General features: G+C 40.6%; 1 protein-coding gene and 2 long non-coding RNA genes across 5 annotated transcripts in view; 2 read left to right on the top strand and 1 right to left on the bottom strand.

The window, feature by feature from the left end:
• The first annotated feature begins 3,046 nt into the window (after positions 1–3,046).
• LOC131948966 (uncharacterized) lies at positions 3,047–4,467 on the top strand. Its single transcript, XR_009388098.1, has 2 exons — positions 3,047–3,159; positions 4,259–4,467. It is a non-coding gene; the product is annotated as an uncharacterized LOC131948966 (long non-coding RNA).
• LOC131948967 (uncharacterized) lies at positions 3,620–5,094 on the bottom strand. The gene is made up of 3 exons (XR_009388099.1): positions 4,951–5,094; positions 4,170–4,371; positions 3,620–3,757 (listed from the first exon to the last, which is right to left on the bottom strand). It is a non-coding gene; the product is annotated as an uncharacterized LOC131948967 (long non-coding RNA).
• A 2,004-nt stretch (positions 5,095–7,098) lies between these two features.
• The window catches only part of LOC131948964 (uncharacterized), a 30,092-nt gene continuing 15,041 nt past the window's right edge, over positions 7,099–22,149 (top strand). For 2 of the 3 annotated variants that reach the window (XM_059310711.1, XM_059310709.1), the window contains exon 1: positions 8,288–8,467. The gene's annotated coding sequence lies outside the window, so the exon portion shown is untranslated. Of the gene's footprint in view, positions 7,214–8,287; positions 8,468–22,149 lie in introns of those variants that run through there. The other variant, XM_059310710.1, reaches the window with a different exon arrangement.

Here is a 22,149-nt window from a genome sequence, read left to right as displayed (position 1 = left end):
TATCTCATTACATCATCAGTTCATTATGTACCCATTTATCTCATTACATCATCAGTTCTTTATGTACCCATTTATCTCATTACATCATCAGTTCTTTATGTACCTATTTATCTCATTACATCATCAGTTCTTTATGTACCCATTTATCTCATTACATCATCAGTTCTTTATGTACCCATTTATCTCATTACATCATCAGTTCTTTATGTACCCATTTATCTCATTACATCATCAGTTCTTTATGTACCTATTTATCTCATTACATCATCAGTTCTTTATGTACCCATTTATCTCATTACATCATCAGTTCATCATGTACCCATTTATCTCATCATCAGTTATTTATGTGGCCAGCTATCTCATCGGAAAAAAAGTCACAGGAAAAAAACACAGAAAAAAGTCACAGTTTTTGCTAGGAAAAAAAGTTACAGAACAAAAGTCACAAACGAAAAATTTTGTCGGAAAAAAGTCACAGAAATAAAGTCACAGAAAAAAGTCACAAAATTCATTTTAAGAAATATTTTGATTTAATTGTTGTTTATTATTAAATTTTGGGTGTTTATTAATGTGGGTGGTGTTTGTATTTTTGGTAGCATATTTGCAACCTTTAAAGCATTTTGGTTTATAACAATGATAAATAAAAATACAGTAAGATAATTTACACAGCAACCTCAACTTTTGTTACGTATTTAGAAAAATACACTGTAGAAAAATTAATTATAAAAGAAATGTAGACACATCATTGTGTTTTGCATGTGTTTTTTTTTTGCCGCAGGCCATTCATTGGTCGACCTCTCCTCAGTCGACGTAGTACGTCCATATTGTGTATTGTTGACCTTTTGCGTCAATGACAGCCTTTGTACCGTGTCGGCTTTCTATTTAGATCCTAAGCTTTGTTATGTAATGAGAGTGATAACTGTGGACAGTAAATGTGGTTGAAGTATTGTTGCGATGTGTCAAGGGCAGCTAATCACATTTACTACATCTTTATGCAATCGCCCGCTAATTTAAAGTTTATTTTAAAAAATCACGATGAAAACCATGAAGTATTAAATATAGGCCAATAACGAAATTAAAACCAACATACTTCATACTAAATTTTTTTTTTATAAATAGGCCTACAACATACACACATTACATTGCATTTAATTAATCGTAACTTTCTGAATATTTAATACATTAAAATATTAATAAATTCCATGCAAATACATATTTGTGACTTTTTTCCTGTGACTTTCTTTCCTGTGACTTTTTTTTTCCTGTGACTTTTTACTTTCTCGTATATACGAAGTATAGAGAAAGTCTTGTAATCGTGCAAAAAAATCGAGATTTTTATAAATCTCGACGGTTTACACCTCACTGATACGGAAAAACATAATTTTGCAATCTTGTCTGTATGTCTGTGTGTCTGTGTGTCTGTCTGTCTGTCTGTCTGTGTGTAAACACGACAACTTGAGTACCGTTACAGCTAGGTTGATGAAATTTCATATATAAGTATTTTATCAAAATCGTAGATCCGTATCAACTTTTGAGCGATTTCCGATAACCGGAAGTGGTACTTTTTCTACTTTGAATTTTTCAAAAGCCTATAATTTGAGTTCTATTTCAGATAGATAAATGAAATTTCACATGTAAGTAAAAGATCTAATTCTCTACCTTCTGTTAAATTTTGAGTAATTTCCGGAAGTACTAATTTACGCTATTTCCGATTTCTCAAAAAACGCTTGTAAATTTATAAAGTACTAATAATATTTCGCACTATTATGCACTTTTTTTATTTAGCGTTCACTTGGTGTGCAATTCTTTTGTCTCGAGATTTTATTCTATTTTTAAAACTCTAAGTATTTAAAATGGATTAAAAATCATGTCTATAGCCCGAGTTCCAATCCCCTTTTGTTTTATATAAGAACTAGACTACCCGTCATCCGTTGGATAATTGTGGGTTTCGGGGGTCATCCATAAAAAACATCACGTCTTTCACTCAGAGGCGTAGCGACCCTTCCCGGTACCCGGGGACAAACTTTTAGATTTGAACCCCCCCCCCCCCCCGCAAGATTTTGATTTGCAACCCCCCCCCCCCCTCAAACTTTCGATTTGCACCCCCTCAACCATTCAATTTATTTTTCCAACCCATTTTGGCGCCCCCTAAGGTCGGCGCCCGGGGACATATGCCCCCCTCCCCGCTCCCACCACCCCCCCCCCCCTCCAATCGCTACGCTACTGCAATATCACTTATCGTCACAAAAAACAGACCCCACATTCAAAAATACGTTTTTTATCTTTTAAAAACACCGAAAACACCGATTTCTTACAATCCGTTCATATACTGACGTCACAGGTGACCTACTCAACTCTACTTCACCTGCCCAGTGTCCCGCCAAGTCTCAGACAACATGTTTTTATCGTTTAAAAAAAAACGATTCCAGCCGAGCATGTCTATGACCACACTATCCCTTCATATGCTTAGGAGAAATAAACAGATAAAATTATCTAGATCTAGATTCTACGACTCGTTTGCTTAAGTCTTAACTTTAGTTTTTGCGTAAATCTTGCCAGATCTAGATCTAGATCTAATCATTAGCTACGCTAATAGGCCCGGGATCGAGCATTTCAAAATACGCATATTCCAAACAAAGATTCATATAAAATAATAAAGGTCTAAAATAGTTTAGTATATAGAAAATCATTATTATCTAAATCTAGATAGAATTATCTATATTTTAGATCTACGACTGAGCTATATTTAGAATTTACGTTTATAATTTAGCAAAATTAGCAGTATCGAAGCCGCGTATGAATCTTATTCTTAAGCTACGCAAATAGGCCCTGGATCAAGCATTTCAAAATTAGCATAGTCGAAACAAAGATTTATACAAAATAATAAAGGTCTAAAATAGTTTAGTATATAGAAACTCATTATTATCTAAATCTAGATAGATTTATCTATATTCTAGATCTACGACTGGTTTGCTTAAGTCTCTTTTTTTTTGGATTGTATTTATAACTAATAAATCTTTGATTTGACCTAGATTCTAGATCTAGATCTATAAATAACTTTCTTGGACAGATAGTAGATCTAGAGAAATTTATCGTAAAACTAAATGAAAAAGACAGTTGAAAATTGATTTTAAGGGTTGGAACGTAATAAATACAGCAAACGTACGTATTGTTAAAGTTATAGCCGATAGAAAATTAGCTTTAGAACGCGTTAAACTTTGGAATGGGAACACTATCTTCTTCTATGGACGCCGCCATTTTATTGTACTAAAAAGTAAACAAAAAACTGTGACGTCACGGTTCCGTCGAGTCTAGTGGTGTTTCGATGCTTTTTAAAAAAATGTGGTTAATCTACCTATGAATAAACTAATTAACGTCTTTAAATAACTATGTGATTAACAGTCTGTCTGCAATCAAAAAAATTTCTCTACCTACATACTCTTTTACAGCCCCCCATATAAAGCAGTTTCCTTACAGTACGAAATCAGACAAACAAAAAAATAAATATTCAAACATGTAAACAAACTTGAGTTTTAGTAGTATATAGATATTCGAGAAAGTTTAGGGGAGATCACTCCCGGTTTATTTTCTGTGGTTTTTTTTCCTCTGTTTTTTTTTCCTGTGTCTTTTTTCCTACAATCATCTCATCACATCTATAATTAACTTTGCGACCAAGGTGGAGTAGATCGAGATTTTTTAATTTGATGAAAACCAGGTCCACTCTCCGAAACTTAGCTGTTTGTTGTACAGTTTTAACTCTCTTTGGAATTGAATTAAAATGTTTTTTAAATGTACAATTAAACCCATTCTCTTAATAAGTAAAACACAGAATTTAAATGTTGATTTACAATAAATGTGGGAATTGTTTCCAAAGTAGCTGTAAATATGTCAAATTGTGATTCACGATATATTTTAATATATCAAATGATTATATTTACCTCGCTAATTATATTTACCTCACTAATTATATTTACATCACTAATTATATTTACCTCACTAATTATATTTACCTCACTAATTATATTTACCTCACTAATTATATTTACCTCACTAATTATATTTACCTCACTAATTATATTTACCTCACTAATTATATTTACCTCACTAATTATATTTACCTCACTAATTATATTTACCTCACTAATTATATTTACCTCACTAATTATATTTACCTCACTAATTATGCATGATCTCATTCAGCTATGTGCTTACTTAATGATTAAGTGATTACTTGTTTTTTTAAATTGCTTTGGGTGTGCAGGCTTACATTCAGCAAGTTGAGATTTTCAGTTTTGTGACCTGTCTAAAGACAACACACAATATGGACGGTCAATGCCGACTGAGGAGAAGCCGACCAAAGAAAGGCCTACGTCACTGAAAAAAAGTCACAAATGTATATTTGCATGTTAATGTGCATGTTATATTTGCATTGTTAATACTTTAATGTATTAAATATTCCGAGAGTGCAAATCAATTTACAATTATTTACAATTAATTTACAATTAATTTACAATTAATTTACAATTAATTTACAATTAATTTACAATTAATTTACAATTAATTTACAATTAATTTACAATTAATTTACAATTAATTTACAATTAATTTACAATTAATTTACAATTAATTTACAATTAATTTACAATTAATTTACAATTAATTTACAATTAATTTACAATTAATTTACAATTAATTTACAATTAATTAAATGTAATGTAGAGTGTATGCAGAGGCGTCGTTAGGCGGGGGCGGGGTACGCAACGCACCGAGTCACATTAATTGGGGGGGGGGGGGGTGTACCTAGACTTAAATGCAAAATGTATAGAACAAATAGTTCAATGAATGGTTAATATTTAGTTTGAAGTATGTAGGTTGTAATTATGTTAGACATAATATAATTTAATAGAATGTTTCAACGTTTTCGGTTTTCATCGTGTTCTTTTAAATACTAACTTTAAATTAGCATGAAATGGCCATACAGACGTAGTTCATCTGACTTGCTGCACTCAACTCATCGCAACAAATAGTTTTGATTAGTTCAACCACCTTTACTGCCCTCATTTATCACGCTCATTACATAATAAAGCATAGGGTAAAAACAGGTCAAACAGAAAGCCAATATAATGCTTTTAAAGTTTATAAATATGTTACACAAAAAAATTCAATCCAGAACAATGAACACCTAAAATTTTACGATTCTCAACGATTAAATAAAAAGATTTCTTAAAAGATTTCTGTGACTTTTTTTCCGATAAAATTTTTCCTTTGTGACTTTTTTTCTGTGACTTTTTTCCTAGCAAAAACTGACTTTTTTTCTGGGTTTTTTTTACCTGTGACTTTTTTCCCGTTCGAATAGATTACGTGAGTAATTAGATTAAACATTTTTTGATGTGCATACAATTTGAGTATTTTAAAAATATTATGTTGAGACCCACACGAAACTAAATTGCCCTTTCAACGGCAATACAAAATATAGGTGACCTCTGAATGACACTCATATGACCTTTGAACTTGACGAAAGGAGAGAGACAGGTCTAAATAAACAAACACGCACCTAATCATACTACTCTGTTAATTAGCCCGGTGAAAGGAATTGCGTTCACTAAGTGACATAATTAATTACCTTAATTAGATAAAATAAATGAGGAAACAATATTTGTGTTGGGGGTGGGGGTGGGGGGGGGGAGGGAGCTCATGATAGTAGTAAATGCTGAGTGACATGTGGACTTTTGTACAGAGGCCGATACTTGTACGGAGGCCGATACTTGTTGTATGGAGGCCGATACTTGTTGTATGGAGGCCGATACTTGTTGTACGGAGGCCGATACTTGTACGGAGGCCGATACTTGTTGTATGGAGGCCGATACTTGTTGTATGGAGGCCGATACTTGTACGGGGGCCGATACTTGTTGTATGGAGGCCGATACTTGTTGTATGGAGGCCGATACTTGTTGTATGGAGGCCGATACTTGTTGTATGGAGGCCGATACTTGTTGTATGGAGGCCGATACTTGTTGTATGGAGGCCGATACTTGTACGGAGGCCGATACTTGTTGTATGGAGGCCGATACTTGTACGGAGGCCGATACTTGTTGTATGGAGGCCGATACTTGTTGAATAGAGGCCGATAGTTATAGTACGGAGGCCGATACTTATTGTATGGAGGCCGATACTTGTTGTATGGAGGCCGATACTTGTTGTATGGAGGCCGATACTTGTTGTATGGAGGCCGATACTTGTACGGAGGCCGATACTTGTTGTACGGAGGCCGATACTTGTTGTACGGAGGCCGATACTTGTTGTACGGAGGCCGATACTTGTTGTACGGAGGCCGATACTTGTTGGATAGAGGCTGATACTTGTTGGATAGAGGCTGATACTTGTTGGATAGAGGCCGATAGTTATAGTACGAAGGCCGATACTTGTTGTACGGAGGCCGATACTTGTTGTACGGTGGTACACAGGATGTTTAGACATGTCTAGACAAGAGACAGTGTCTGGATACATTACCTCATTCCTTATCGCTTGACTGGGGAAGTTTACTTTTTATGACATGTCTAGACCTTTCCTACCCAATGTAAATAAACAGATGGGTTGGTATTAGCCTGGTCAGTCTGGGACCCGAACTAGGAACTTTTGGAATTGGGTGGCCAGTCGGCTCAGAGCCAGTCGGCTCATGGCCAGTCCAGGGCCAGTCGACTTAGGGCCAGCAGACGAGTTCTGGGCCACGGATGTATTTATTTACACCACGTGATCAGCTATCTAGTCCAGGCTATGTGCACGACAGCGCCTAATGAAACTTGTTGAAAAAACATTCACTGTCACAGGCCCGGGGTCAGGACGAGGATAGACGCTCTCTCCCACACAATGGACCCTCCCACCCCAGCCGCTCCCTCCCACACAATGGAACCTCCCACCCCAGCCGCTTACCCATCAGGTGAAGAGAAGCCCCCCCCCCCACCCTTTTACTTGGTCAAGGTCATGCTGAACAGGCCTCGGTCCGTCAACACACCTTGTCCCCCCCCCACCCACCCCATGGCGGGTGTGACAGAAAAGACAGGTACAAAACTTCCAGACCGCAGCTCGGTAATTAACGAGGGTCGTTAATGAGGGACACTAATTAAAACGATTCATATTGAAAGTATCTCTTTCGAGGTGTACATTCAGTGGGTGAAGTGGAGTTTACGTGAAGGGACAGTTCGTTTCTTGGATGAAGGTAAGGTTTGAAACAATACGTAGGTAGATGACGTACAATATAAACGTAGGTAGATGACGTACAATATAAACGTAGGTAGATGACGTACAATATAAACGTAGGTAGATGACGTACAATATAAACGCAGGTACATGACGTACAATATAAACGTAGGTAAATGACGTACAATAAAACGCAGGTAGATCAAAGGGTAGAGTTAGCACCTCACCCCACCCGTTTTATTACCACCTGGATAAACCTGACTGCTGTCTATAGCTACCATTTCTATTTAAATAAAACGTAGACGTGGTACAACTTTGGACCCATTAAACTTATTGAAAAGTTTGAAACAATTGGCAACACTAGATCTAATAGAATTCAACAATATACAATATAAACGTAGGTAGATGACGTACAGTAAAACGTAGGTAGATGACGTACAGTAAAACGTAGGTAGATGACGTACAGTAAAACGTAGGTAGATGACGTACCATATGCAACACAAAATCAAGACATATAATTTCTAAACTACTGAAGATGCAGATACTTTGTTTTTAAAACCAGTTTTCAGCCAATCAGCTGTCGACACGTTTTCTTGAACTCATGTCTAGCACGGCAGCAGCGTGACGTCACACACTGTAACACATTCTCACAGCTTCAAGTGGGCTACACTGCCTTGACGTCTGCTGCTATTTACTTTAGTACTCAGTTCGTATTTTTAGAGCCTCCTTAATGAAAGTATCGTCAAATAATAACGTCCAGTCATATCGATAGCTCCCCAGTCCCGATACTTTCTTGAGGCACTTGTGAGATTCTATATTTAGCAACAGTAACTGCCATTGTAGGCCTATTGCCATCCATTCATCTCCCCCCCCCCCCCCCCCGACATTCCAAACGGACTGACCCCCTCAGGTTAGCCAACTCCCGCAAGCCCTCCGCTTCATATGATATCAAGTAACAAGAGGGCTATTCCGAACACGATTCGAAGGACAGACTCGATACTTGTCTCGCGTTCATGCGATACTGACGTTCACACGCTCATGGTGGAATTGGGGAGGGGGGGGGAATGTTTCAATGCGTGTGATATTTTTAAACCCCTCCCGTAAATTGGTTATGAGCTGTCTGGTCCGTGTAGGGGTGCGAGGATTGTGCTGAGCTGTGTTGATGTGCTGAGCTGTGTTGATGTGCTGAGCTGTGTTGATGTGTTGTTGTGTTGTTTTGTGGTGTAGTAGCGTGCTTCTCCAGACGGTTCGGATCTAGTCTGCTGTTTATGTGGTGAGTTTCCCATTAACGTCAGTTAACTTCTGCTTGATCTAAAGTTAGTGTACTTTCATCGTCGTTTTACATTCATTTTGTCTAGATCTACAAGTTTAGAAAGTTAAATGATACTAGGCCTAATTCAATTAATTGACAGTTTACATAAATACATTACATCAAAACTATAAAAAGTATAGTCTAGGTCTGTATTTGACTGAAGTCTTAGATATGACCGAAGTCGAGATCTCTGTATGACTGGTCTAGATCTGTGTCTTAGCTAGAATTCCGCGCAATATCCGTAGATCTACGTGAGTTTCTTTCAGGCATCTCTTGTGGAATAGGTGCACGTTCGTAGCACCCCCATCCAACTAAAAAATCTAATTTCGCCCCAGTTACATTTTGTACTGTGTTAGCGTTATATTATTCCACTTACACTTACCCGCATAACCTTAAAAATGTGCCTTACTTGCAGATATTGCCTGTTAAAAATGTGCTTTATCTGCAGATATTATCTGATAAAAATGTTACATGTAAAAATGTATTATCTATCGTTACATGTAAAAAAAAATTATTCTCTAGCGCTAAATGTAAAAAAAAATAGAATATGCGTTGCCTGTAAAAAAAATCAAGGCCAAATGTTTCTTAAAATTACTTTTTCGCAAGGCCACATTTTTCCCAACCAATGGATTATGTGCCACCGTAAACAAGTCGTACGTTGTGCGGCCGTGGTTTTCGGCGTGTCTCCTCTACCCACTCTCTGTTAGTTTTATCTGGCCTTATAGTGCTGAAACATCTGGTGATTATTTCTGGGTAAAATTAAACCAAATAAAACTTAACTAAATCATTCAAGATTCGAAGCACCGAGAAGCGTTTAAAACGATTAAAATGGGGATTAGTGTAAATCGTTGTCTCCTAAACTGATTCAGCTGCCAGTTGTTGGCTTTGAACGTGTCTTCTTTCTTTCATTCAATTAACAAAACAGGCTGTCGAAAATGTCTCTTGTTGCGTCTAGCAAGCTGACAATTAATAAAACAGGCTGTCGAATATGTCTCTTGTTGGGTCGAGCAAGCTGACAATTAATAAAACAGGCTGTCGAATATGTCTCTTGTTGAGTCGAGCAAGCTGACGCGCTGAACATCTTAAAAGTTTTCTGACATATTTTGACACGAGGTACGGAGTTTAGAAATCCTTCCCCACCTAACCCACCCCTTTAGCAACAACCCTTTATATGAAGCAGCAATCGATCGAATTCGTGGTTTAAAATACAAAGTTGTGGTTGTGGTTTTGTGATTGTGGTTATTACATTAAATGAATGCAATCTCTCCATTGGCCACTCGTAGAGTCTCCATTATGTTCATGTATATGTCACCAATAGGAGTGATGTATCACCAATAGGAGTGATGTATCACCAATAGGAGTGATGTATCACCAATAGGAGTGATGTATCACCAATAGGAGTGATGTATCACCAATAGGAGTGATGTATCACTAATAGGGGTTCTGTATCACCAATAAGGGTGTTGTATCACATATAGCGATGCTGTATCTCGATTAGGGATGCTGTATCAGAATTAGGGGTGCCGTATCCCCATTAGGGGTTTTCTATCGCCATTTGGGGTGCTGTATTACCAATGTGGTTGCCGAAACCCCTATGATAATTAAACCCACACTTTAACAGCAGTTAGGGTTATGGGGAAAAATCCATCTCAAAGTTAAGCCATTCTACTGTAGCTATCTCCGTAACAAACAGAAATGAAATTAGTCGTGACAATTTCACAACGGTCCCTATTGAAGTGGGCGTGGTGTCCCCCAGCTGTGTGCCGCACGAGCTAATTAAAAGATCAAAGACCAATAGCAGATGTCTCCAAATGATAGAATCTCTGGTAAGGATCTCTAGCTTTGAATACATCCACACGATTCGGTTTTATTGCGTGAATAGTAGGCCTACATTATAAAATATAATAAAATAATCTACATTCAAAGGATATTTTTTTCTACAACTGTATGGTAAGTCTCTATATATTGCCGAAATACTAGGCCCATTATAACGTCACTAGGCCCACAATCACGTCATTAGGCCACAATCACGTCACTAGGACCACAATCACGTCACTAGGCCCACAATCACGTCAATATACCCACAATCACGTCACTAGGCCCACAATCACGCCACTAGGCCCACAATCTCGTCACTAGGCCCACAATCACGCCACTAGGCCCACAATCACGCTACTAGGCCCACAATCTCGTCACTAGGCCCACAATTTCGTCACTAGGCCAACAATCACGCCACTAGGCCCACAATCACGCCACTAGGCCCACAATCACGCCACTAGGCCCACAATCACGTCACTAGGCCCACAATCACGCCACTAGGCCCACAATCACGCCACTAGGCCCACAATCACGTCACTAGGCCCACAATCACATCACTAGGCCCACAATCACGTCACTAGGCCCACAATCACGTCACTAGGACCACAATCACGCCACTAGGCCAACAAGCATACAGTCACTTCATTAGGCCAAAAGTCGTGTCATTAGGCCAAAAGTCATCTCATTAGTCACAAGGGTTAGGCTGACCCGCCGGTCTACGGGGAAAATCTCAGTGGGTCCCCAGGAAGGATGCTGTAGTAGTCCTATTAGTGTTTTGATTTTTTAAAGTGTTGGTATGTAACAATTACTTCATGCTAAGACGTAACATTCAGGCTTTCACAAAGAAAAAAGCGGGAGTGATCTCCCCTAAACTTTCTCGTAAACGGAGATGGCAACTCGGGACATAGAGATTCTTTTTAATCAATTTTTTTGCTAAATCGAAGTCTCGAGTTCAAACCCTCGGGCAGATGAGGCTCGTTGGCTGTGGACAGCCACGCTTCAAGGAGAGACAACCCCAAAATCAAACAACTACTGCCTTGTAGTTTGTTCTTGGTTGGACAAAGGCTATGGAAGCAAATCCAAGAAGAAAAGCACCATTTCACACTGCTAGCCATAAATCACCGAGTTGCCAGATACGTTTCTGGTTTAAACGTCGGAGTAATTTACTGATCTGTTTTATGGGCAGTAGACGATAACACGCGTCATGGGCCTGAAGGACATGACATGTGTAGGACAATTGACTAAATGACATGTGTAGGACAATTGACTAAATTACATGACATTTGTAGGACAATTGACTAAATTACATGACAGTGGTAGGACAATTGACTAAATTACATGACATTGGTAGGACAATTGACTAAATGACATGACATTGGTAGGACAATTGACTAAATGACATGACATTTGTAGGACAATTGACTAAATTACATGACATTGGTAGGACAATTGACTAAATGACATGACATTTGTAGGACAATTGACTAAATGACATGACATGGGTAGGACAATTGACTAAATGACATGACATGGGTAGGACAATTGACTAAATGACATGACATGTGTAGGACAATTGACTAAATGACATGAAATGGGTAGGACAATTGACTAAATGACATGACAGATAGGACAATTGACTAAATGACATGAAATGGGTAGGACAATTGACTAAATGACATGACAGGTAGGACAATTGACTAAATGACATGACAGGTAGGACAATTGACTAAATGACATGACATTGGTATGACAATTGACTAAATGACATGACATGGGTAGGACAATTGACTAAATGACATGACATTGGTATGACAATTGACTAAATGACATGACATGGGTAGGACAATTGACTAAATGACATGACAGGTAGGACAATTGACTAAATGACATGACATTGGTATGACAATTGACTAAATGACATGTGTAGGACATTTGACTAAATGACATGACAGATAGGACAATTGACTAAATGACATGACATTGGTAGGACAATTGACTTAATGACATGAGTAGGACAGTTGACTAAATGACATGACATGGGTAGGACAATTGACTAAATGACATGACATGTAGGACAATTGACTAAATGACATGACATGTAGGACAATTGACTAAATGACATGACATGTAGGACAATTGACTAAATGACATGACATGTAGGACAATTGACTAAATGACATGACATGTAGGACAATTGACTAAATGACATGACAGGTAGGACAATTGACTAAATGACATGACATGTGTAGGACAATTGACTAAATGACATGACATGGGTAGGACAATTGACTAAATGACATGACATGTAGGACAATTGACTAAATGACATGACAGATAGGACAATTGACTAAATGACATGACATGTAGGACAATTGACTAAATGACATGACATGTAGGAAAATTGACTAAATGACATATGGGTTGGACCATTGACTAAATGACATGCCATGTGGGACAATTGACTAAATGACATGACAGGTAGGACAATTGACTAAATGACATGACATGTAGGAAAATTGACTAAATGACATATGGGTTGGACCATTGACTAAATGACATGCCATGTGGGACAATTGACTAAATGACATGCCATGGGTTGGAAAATTGACTAAATGACATGACAGGTAGGACAATTGACTAAATGACATGACAGGTAGGACAATTGACTAAATGACATGACATGTAGGAAAATTGACTAAATGACATATGGGTTGGACCATTGACTAAATGACATGCCATGTGGGACAATTGACTAAATGACATGACAGGTAGGACAATTGACTAAATGACATGACATGTAGGAAAATTGACTAAATGACATATGGGTTGGACCATTGACTAAATGACATGCCATGTGGGACAATTGACTAAATGACATGCCATGGGTTGGAAAATTGACTAAATGACATGACAGGTAGGACAATTGACTAAATGACATGACAGGTAGGACAATTGACTAAATGACATGACATGTAGGAAAATTGACTAAATGACATATGGGTTGGACCATTGACTAAATGACATGCCATGTGGGACAATTGACTAAATGACATGCCATGGGTTGGACAATTGACTAAATGACATGACAGGTAGGACAATTGACTAAATGACATGACAGGTAGGACAATTGACTAAATGACATGACATGTAGGAAAATTGACTAAATGACATATGGGTTGGACCATTGACTAAATGACATGCCATGTGGGACAATTGACTAAATGACATGCCATGGGTTGGACAATTGACTAAATGACATGACAGATAGGACAATTGACTAAATGACATGACAGGTAGGACAATTGACTAAATGACATGACATGTAGGAAAATTGACTAAATGACATATGGGTTGGACCATTGACTAAATGACATGCCATGTGGGACAATTGACTAAATGACATGCCATGGGTTGGACAATTGACTAAATGACATGACAGGTAGGACAATTGACTAAATGACATGACAGGTAGGACAATTGACTAAATGAGATGACATGTAGGACAATTGAGTAAATGACATGACAGGGTAGGACAAGTGACTTAATGACATGACATGTGTAGGACATTCGACTAAAATGACATGACATAGGTAGGACAGTTGACTAAATGACATGACATATGTTGGACAGTTTACTAAATGACATGACATAGGTAGGACATTTGACTAAATTACATGACATTGATAAAGCTGACTAAATGACATGACATAATCATGGTAGTTAACTAAATGACATAGGCATGATAGTTGACTAATAGACAGGACAGTGACATGTATAACGCGTGCCTAGCTGCAGTGTGTTGTAAAAAAATTAAAATTAATCTAGACCCTAAAAACAAACTCTAGAGCTAGAATCTAGACCCTACATGTGCTTGGTTCTATGCGTCACAAAATTAATGACACCTTACCATTGTGTGCCTTAAAGATTTAATTTATTTTTTTATGTAAAAAAATTGAAAGTGGGAAGTGTAGAGACTGTAAACTTTGGCATGTCACAAACATTTACCCGAGGAAACGGCACAAATAATATGGCGGTACTAATTGAATAATCCGACCAAGATTCGTATTTTTCCATTAATATAACATCAAATGTGTAGGTATAGAAAGGCTAATTTAATTTTTCTCAACAATCGTGGTCTTTCTTGCTGCACATTTTCTCTTTAACTTAATTTCAGCCTATATGTAGACACGTTTTATGATACTGTGTAGATTCTTAAAATTATAAATAATTTCTTAAATTATTTAGTTGATCGTCTAAGAACTGTCTGGGTAGACCTACCCAAGCTATGAAATAATTTTTGTTTTTTAAATTATCAATGATAAGAACCTGCCTGGTCCCTGTGTGTTATAGATATCTACACCCCCACTTTGCTAATATGAACACATTATTTTCATTTTCGATGAACGCTTTTTATCGAGAGTTTGCAATGGACTAGTTAACTCGGATCATGCGCGTGTTCATTAAATGGCACTCTTTGTTCTCATGATGGGCTGGTGTACGCCTGTGATCTATTTTTAGCATCCAAATATTTGTATGCCGGATGTACTGTGACAACAATGGCTAAAAGTTAAAGGAAGTTCTCGTGAGCTTAGGTCTAGACGAACCTGAGCTTAGATGGGAGCTAAAGGTTAATGAAAGACATCAGCTTAAAAAAGTACAGACTTCCCCGTCTGTTGCTTTTTACGTGGACAAGACGCACAGGTGGTTGGGGGACACAGGTGGTTGGGGGACACAGGTGGTTGGGGGACACAGGTGGTTGGGGGACACAGGTGGTTGGGGGACACAGGTGGTTGGGGGACACAGATGGTTGGGGGACACAGGTGGTTGGGGAACACAGGTGGTTGGGGGACACAGGTGGTTGGGGGACACAGGTGGTTGGGGGACACAGGTGGTTGGGGGACACAGATGGTTGGGAGACACAGATGATGGGGGGACACATGGTTGGGGGACAAATGGTTGGGGGACACATGGTTGGGGGACACAGGTGGTTGGGATAACATGACTCACACGGATGACTGACACACACGGATGACAGGGACATTGACTGGAGCGACGCAGGGGGTGGGAACGAAATGTTCGCCACGTCGGGAAAAGTTTTGACCAGATTTTTCCTGAGCGCCGCGTGTGAAAGTTCCATCAGCTACATTCGTCTCGTAGAGAAGTTTTGTTTTGGTTGTGCTGGCTGGCAACGATACCCCCTCCTCCCCACAGACGACCCTGACCTTCATAACGTAGCAGATGATTTGTAGAGCATTGAGATAACGAACGGCAGGGCATCTACTCGAGCTAGCGAGGTCTTCTAGAATGGATAGGATTCAAACCACGATACATGTTGTGGTCAGTTGGCTAGCCGCAAACTTAGTCAGTTGGGTAGCCACAAACTAGTGGTCATTTGGGTAGCCACTTTTTGTGATCCGTTGGGTAGCCAAAAACTATTGGTCAGTTGGGTAGCCACAAACTAGTGGTCCGTTGGGTAGCCACCGTTGGGTAGCCACCGTGTGTGGTCAGTTGGGTAGCCACAAACTAGTGGTCATTTGGGTAGCCACAAACTAGTGGTCAGTTGCGTAGCCACAAACTTGTGGTCATTTGGGTAGCCGCAAACTAGTGGTCAGTTGAGTAGCCAAAAATTATTGGTCAGTTGGGTAGCCACAAACTAGTGGTCACTTGGGTAGCCACAAACTAGTGGTCAGTTGGGTAGCCACCGTGTGTGGTCAGTTGGGTAGCCACAAACTAGTGGTCATTTGGGTAGCCACAAACTATTGGTCAGTTGAGTAGCCACAAACTAGTGGTCACTTGGGTAGCCACAAACTAGTGGTCAGTTGGGTAGCCACCGTGTGTGGTCAGTTGGGTAGCCACAAACTATTGGTCAGTTGGGTAGCCACCGTGTGTGGTCAGTTGGGTAGCCACAAACTATTGGTCAATTGGATAGCCACAAACTAGTGGTCAGTTGGGTAGCCACAAACTAGTGGTTAGTTGGGTAGCCACAAACTAGTGGTCCGTTGGGTAGCCTCAAACTAGTGGTCCGTTGGGTAGCCACAAACTAGTGGTCAGTTGGGTAGCCACCGTGTGTGTTCAGTTGGGTAGCCACAAACTAGTGGTCCGTTGGGTAGCCTCAAACTAGTGGTCCGTTGGGTAGCCACAAACTAGTGGTCAGTTGGGTAGCCACAAACTAGTGGTCAGTTGGGTAGCCACAAACTCGTGGTCAGTTGGGTAGCCACAAACTAGTGGTCAGTTGGGTAGCCAGCTTGTGTGGTCCGTTGGGTAGCCACTAACTAGTAGTCAGTTGGGTAGCCACAAACTAGTGGTCAGTTGGGTAGCCACAAACTAGTGGTCCGTTGGGTAGCTACAAACTAGTGGTCCGTTGGTTAGCCACAAACTTGTGGTCCGTTCGGTAGCCAAAACCTAGTGGTCAGTTCGGTAGCCAAAATCTAGTGGTCAGTTGGGTAGCCACAAACTAGTGGTCCGTTGGGTAGCCACAAACTAGTGGTCCGTTGGGTAGCCACAAACTAGTAGTCAGTTGGGTAGCCACAAATTAGTGGTCAGTTGGGTAGCCTCCGTGTGTGGTCAGTTGGGTAGCCACAAACTAGTGGTCCGTTCGGTAGCCACAAACTAGTGGTCAGTTGGGTAAGCACAAACTAGTGGTCAGTTGGGTAGCCACAAACTAGTGGTCAGTTGGGTAGCCAGCTTGTGTGGTCCGTTGGGTAGCCACAAACTAGTAGTCAGTTGGGTAGCCACAAACTAGTGGTCAGTTGGGTAGCCACAAACTAGTGGACCGTTGGGTAGCCACAAACTAGTGGTCAGTTGGGTAGCCACAAATTAGTGGTCCGTTGTGTAACCACAAACTTGTGGTCCGTTCGGTAGCCAAAACCTAGTGGTCAGTTGGGTAGCCACAAACTAGTGGTCCGTTCGGTAGTCACAAACTAGTGGTCCGTTGGGTAGCCACAAACTAGTGGTCCGTTGGGTAGCCACAAACTAGTGGTCATTTGGGTAGCCACACACTAGTGGTCATTTGGGTAGCCACACACTAGTGGTCAGTTCGGTAGCCACAAAGTAGTGGTCCGTTGGGTAGCCACAAAGTAGTGGTCCGTTGGGTAGCCACAAACTAGTGGTCCGTTGGGTAGCCACAAACTAGTGGTCAGTTGGGTAGCCACCTTGTGTGATCAGTTGGATTTATACAGCCATCTTATGTTCTAGAGTTTTGGTTTGATGTGTGTGTCCGTCTAACCCCACACACTGTTGTGGGTGTCAGGCTTACCCCCCCCCCCCCACTATTTATCCACAAGCATTGGGCGGACATCTAGATCGAAGTGAATATAGGACATTAGGACATAAAGATTCAATTGGGGACATTTAGGACATAAAGATTCAATTGGGGACATTTAGGACATAATGATTCAATCGGGGACATTTATGACATAATTCAATTGGGGACATTTAGGACATAATGATTCAAATTAAGGATATTTAGGACATAATGATTCAATTGGGGACATTTATGACATAATGACTAATTTGAGGACATGTAGGACTTAATGACTAATTTGAGGACATGTAGGACATAATGACTAATTTGAGGACATGTAGGACATAATGTCTCCATTGAGGGCACTAAATACCTGATGATTCATCTATCAAACGAAATATATCTGAAACAAATGTTGTTTTAGTTGATGTATCTGGTCATTTGTTGGGGTGGGTGGGGTGTACCTCGTGTGTTGGGGTGGGTGGGGTGTACCTAGTCTGTTGGGGTGGGTGGGGTGTACCTAGTCTGTTAGGGTGGGTGGGGTGTACCTAGTCTGTTGGGGTGGGTGGGGTGGGTGGGGTGTACCTTGTGTGTTGGGGTGGGTGGGGTGTACCTTGTGTGTTGGGGTGGGTGGGGTGTACCTAGTCTGTTGGGGTGGGTGGGGTGTACCTAGTTTGTTGGGGTGGGTGGGGTGTACCTAGGCTGTTGGGGTGGGTGTACCTAGTCTGTTTGGGTGGGTGGGGTGTACCTAGTGTGTTGGGGTGGGTGGGGTGTACCTAGTCTGTTGGGGTGGGTGGAGTGGGTGGGGTGTACCTAGGCTGTTGGGGTGGGTGGGTGTACCTAGTCTTTTGGGGTGGGTGGGGTGTACCTAGTCTGTTGGGGTGGGTGGGGTGTACCTAGTCTGTTGGGGTGGGTGGGGTGTACCTAGTCTGTTGGGGTGGGTGGGGTGTACCTCTGTGTCAGACCCTCCAACCACTCTACACCCGCCATAATTCACGTCCTTTGACCGGCCCTCATCAATCGTCACCCCCCCCCCCCCCCCAAAAAAAAACCCTCAGTTAACGCATCAGGTCTGTCTTGTGAACTAGCTCTCATCCATCTACTGATTAAAAACCCTAGCAGACGAGAACAAATGTCGAAGCCCACAGTTCAGACTTTGTGTGCCCTTCCGCAATAAAGTACGAATTGGGGTATGATGAACATTTTTACTTCCTCATATACGTAGTATTTTAGTCTTGCGAAAAATCGTTTACGAGTCGAAAATCTTGTCTGTATGTCCGTGTGTCTGTAAACACGATAACTTGCCAACGGTTTTGGTAAACGACCCCCCCCCCCCCTTGATATGTTGTGAGGTCATAGAACGACCCTGGAGGGTAATAAAAAAAATTTATTCCCTTCGGAAAAACCCCTTAGGATAGTTAAATTTGTCCAGATGCCGTATTTTCTTATATAAACAATTGTTTGTGAAAAAATAAACAATGACTACGTCATTTGGTATATGTACAAGGGAGGTAACTTTTTAAAATACTCATTTTTAAATAATGTGCATACTATTTTAAAGAAAAATAAAAAATCACAAAGTATAGCATTTGTTTAAATAAACATTTCGTTATAAATTAAGATATGTATTATAATAGAATCGTAAAAAAATTAAATACGATAGTTAATTTAATATAATATTTGATTTATGCTTTTAAGGAAGCCTTTGCAGTTCTAATAAAATTGCGAGTCAACAGTTTGCTCCACCAACACTTACATGCATAAATTACTCAAACTGTTTAAACTTAGGCCCTAAGCCCTCCACATAACAGCCAATCACCAATTTATTTACCCCGAGCCACCATATGGAACACAAAGAGAAAATACAAATATCTGCAACTAGAATAGAATAAAGTCCTTAGTCCGACTACCCTACTTGTCCCTAACGGTCAATTCTAATCTAGAGTCTACAGACATCTCATGGCTTGTCACTAGCACACAAAGACGTCCAGTGAGTCTCCTAACCCAAGCTATCCGAGTGTGTGTCTGTCTCCGTCTGCCATCTACCCCTCCTTAAATAGGGCTCTCCCGAGAGTCCTGATGCAGGATGGGGGGGGGGGGGGGGTAATTATGCACCAACACTTCCCCCGCGAAGCCTAGCCTAATTTATATGTCGCCACAGTTCTGTCGTAGCTAATTAAAATAGCTGATAACTTCCTGGGTTTTTGCCCGCCATACTGTCTCCACCACGGTCACATAGGTCAGGTCTGCCAGGCCCTTCACCTTGACAGGGCAAACCCAGGTAAAGATCCCCAGGGATCGTATATATATATATATATATATATATATATATATATATATATATATATATATATATATATATATATATATATATATATATATATATATATATATATATATATATATATATATATATTGTTACGTACCCCCTTCTCTAATCCTTTCACTAGTCAGGGGATCGTAAACAAGAAGAAGAAAAATAAAAATAAATAAAAGCCAACTTCAGTAATCTCTATTTATTCGCCACAAATCACAACACTTAAAGTTAAACCCGCCACCGAAGTACAACAATCAGAAATATACACAACTAAGTACTACAACTACAGTCCTTAATTTGACTAATCTACTTGTCCCTAACTGTCAAGCCTAGCCTAAGTCTAATACATGTCGTGGCTTTCCACCAGCTCACAAAGACGACCCATGTCTGTCTCCTCTAAGCCTAGCTATCCGAGACGTCCGTCCGTCTCCGTGTGTGTGTCCCGAGTGTCTGTCGAGAGTGTGTCCCCAGTCTCCGGTCTACCCTCCTAAAGTACTCGTCCCCCGTTCTACACCGTGGGAACGATTTTAATTAAGGCCTGACCCTAGGTCATATCCGTCCATGACGGTCCCCTCGGCCCCCTCCGACCTGGAAGGTTTTCCCAGCCGTAAAACACGGACCGTCACTAGCCTAGGTCAAGCATCAACGGTCAGCCCGTGGTGTCACCAGGTAATTTATGGGCTGTTGGCCACGTTAATAGCCGAGTCCCCCAAGACACCAGGTATGCACCGCCCACAGCGTGGTACCCAATCCGGTGTGGCCGTCACGGCCCAAAGGTTCTCACGGCCAGCACTGGTCAGCCTCTGACCACCGCCATGTTGATGGATGAGCGTGAGATCGCTACCCCAACATACGGGTCAGCCCAGGTTAAACACCAGGTGGTCGTAACACCCCCTCCCTTCGAGAAATTAATTCACCGCAAGGGGAATTAATTGAACATATCTTACTAGACCACCAGCCCAATCTCACAACTCCTCAAAAGTCCCAGAATAAACCTAAATAGGACTAAAACAGTTTAACATCATCATCATCAAAAAGATAAGAAACGTGGATGATTTAGTCACAATAACAAGTTTGGCTAAATACACCAACCACAGTGTCATCAAACATAGACATCAAAGTAAATAAAACCGCAAATCTGCAACACATGCGTCACTGTCGCAAATAATCTTAATGTTGAAACCAACAGTCTTCGTTTTACTGATAGTTACGTCATCAGTCAACAAAACCTGTCAGTACAATTAAAAACAGTCACAAATTCATCATCATGTAAAACATCAATTACACATTTTTTTTTTTTCAAACAAGACATGTAAAAGGGTACATTCTTTAAGCCTGAAAATAGTTCATTTTGATTAGAACACTTGCATCCTGGGAAAACATGAAACAGTCTATCTTGGGAACAGTTCTAATAGGTTTGAAACACAAATTAGTTTTCCGTCTTTCGGGTCATCATGAGTCCGTAAACATAAAACTTAAGCCGAACTTTATACCGGCGCAGCACAATTTTAGTGACGGAGTTATTGTCCGTCCACAACAACAACAACTCGCACATAAGGCGTGGTTTCACAGGACTGCTTGCAATGTAGCCATGTTTTGACACGATGTTAATCCTGAACATCGAGTCACACGAAAAGGGAACGATTACACGCCCTGTCTCCATGAAAGCGATGGGGTATGCGCTCGCATGTACGCACCCTCGGTTGAAGTAAGTAGCGTGACCCGCTGAGGTCACCGTCTCCGGGTTGTTGGTCTTGACCGGGTCGGTCAGAGAACAATAAATCACCTCCGAGATAAGGGGAGGGAAGCCTGAGTTAGGCTCAACTCCTAAACAAGAGGTAACAACTACGCTTGTCACCGACGTTGACAAAAGATTCGTCGTCTCCTCAAACTCGGGATGTAGAACACCATCCGCGTGACCTCCAGGTGAGGTCATGGCCTCCAGGTTGCTGGACTTGGTCGGGGAGAAATTAAACACTGCTATGCTAATGGGAGGACAGCCCGTGTTAGGCTCACCTCCAAGACAATGGGTAACGATTTTGTTCGTTACTGATGCTGGCAAAAGATTCGTTGACTCGTCTAACCGAAGGTGTGGGTCACCATTCACATGACCTCCAGTTAAGGTCATGACGCCTTCAAGACCACAAGTGGTAAGGTCTTGATCAGATGCAGTTACTGGTTCAGGTTCAGACGAGGACAGCCTGTTCTCATGGTTATTCACTCTCTCGGTGGTTACCGTGATTTCAGCGGTGGTTGGATCCACTA

This window comes from Physella acuta, unplaced genomic scaffold, assembly GCF_028476545.2.
Source record: "Physella acuta isolate Inbredline_101_S28 unplaced genomic scaffold, ASM2847654v3 ptg000667l, whole genome shotgun sequence".
Lineage (NCBI taxonomy): Eukaryota > Metazoa > Mollusca > Gastropoda > Physidae > Physella > Physella acuta.
The sequence above is the reverse complement of the archived record's forward strand: the minus strand, read 5'-3'. Positions and strand labels throughout refer to the sequence as shown.